Source organism: Corvus brachyrhynchos, unplaced genomic scaffold (genome assembly GCF_000691975.1).
Source record: "Corvus brachyrhynchos isolate BGI_N302 unplaced genomic scaffold, ASM69197v1 scaffold671, whole genome shotgun sequence".
NCBI lineage: Eukaryota > Metazoa > Chordata > Aves > Passeriformes > Corvidae > Corvus > Corvus brachyrhynchos.
This window is the reverse complement of record NW_008236441.1, coordinates 111,252-111,887: the sequence shown is the minus strand read 5'-3', so window position 1 is coordinate 111,887 and position 636 is coordinate 111,252. Positions and strand designations below refer to the sequence as shown.

At 45.0% G+C, this 636-nt stretch overlaps 1 protein-coding gene across 7 annotated transcripts in view; it reads right to left on the bottom strand.

Annotated features, from left to right (window-relative positions):
- Nucleotides 1-636, bottom strand: part of MLPH (melanophilin) — a 39,823-nt gene that overhangs the window by 17,372 nt on the left and 21,815 nt on the right. The gene's annotated exons all lie outside the window — the stretch shown is intronic.

Below are 636 nucleotides of genomic sequence, written 5' to 3'. Positions count from 1 at the left end.
CAGCTGGCACTGGTAATTTTTACAACCACAGAGTTCCCTCAGCCTGGCTGCAAAACCCTCTGATCTTCTAAAACACCTCCCCTTCTACTTATTCAAACAACCACCACCTTAAATGATCTGCAATCAGTAAATACAATTTGGATGGTCTTGACAGAGGCCAGCTCTCACACTGAATTCTGCTGCAAAAAGAGGGAAAAAAGAAAGGAAAAAAAAGGGGCATCTAATTATTTCCCCCAAATTCTAATAATTTTCTGCAGAATTGTGCAGCTTTATTTTTTTAATCTGTCGTTACAGACCTCAGCACATCCTATTTCTACCCAAGAACAGACCTTAATCAGAGCATTATTAAAAAGGAGCTGTTCAATGTTTTAAAAGTGCATTTTCACCAGGAAAGGCAAATGAGAGAGACCCAAAAAGCTTGACCTGAAGCCTCCCAGGCTGGAAAACCTTTTGCCACACCCAGGGTCACCCCATCTGTGTTCCTCCCCAGAGCTGGAAGGCGGGGTTGGTCGACCCCTGGCCCTTGGTGGGATCACAGGGCATGGCTCACTGCACTGTCTGGATCTGTCTGAATCTTGCTCCTGGCCACTTCTGGATACTAAGGCACATCTAGTCTCCTATTTAGAAGTAAGCAGC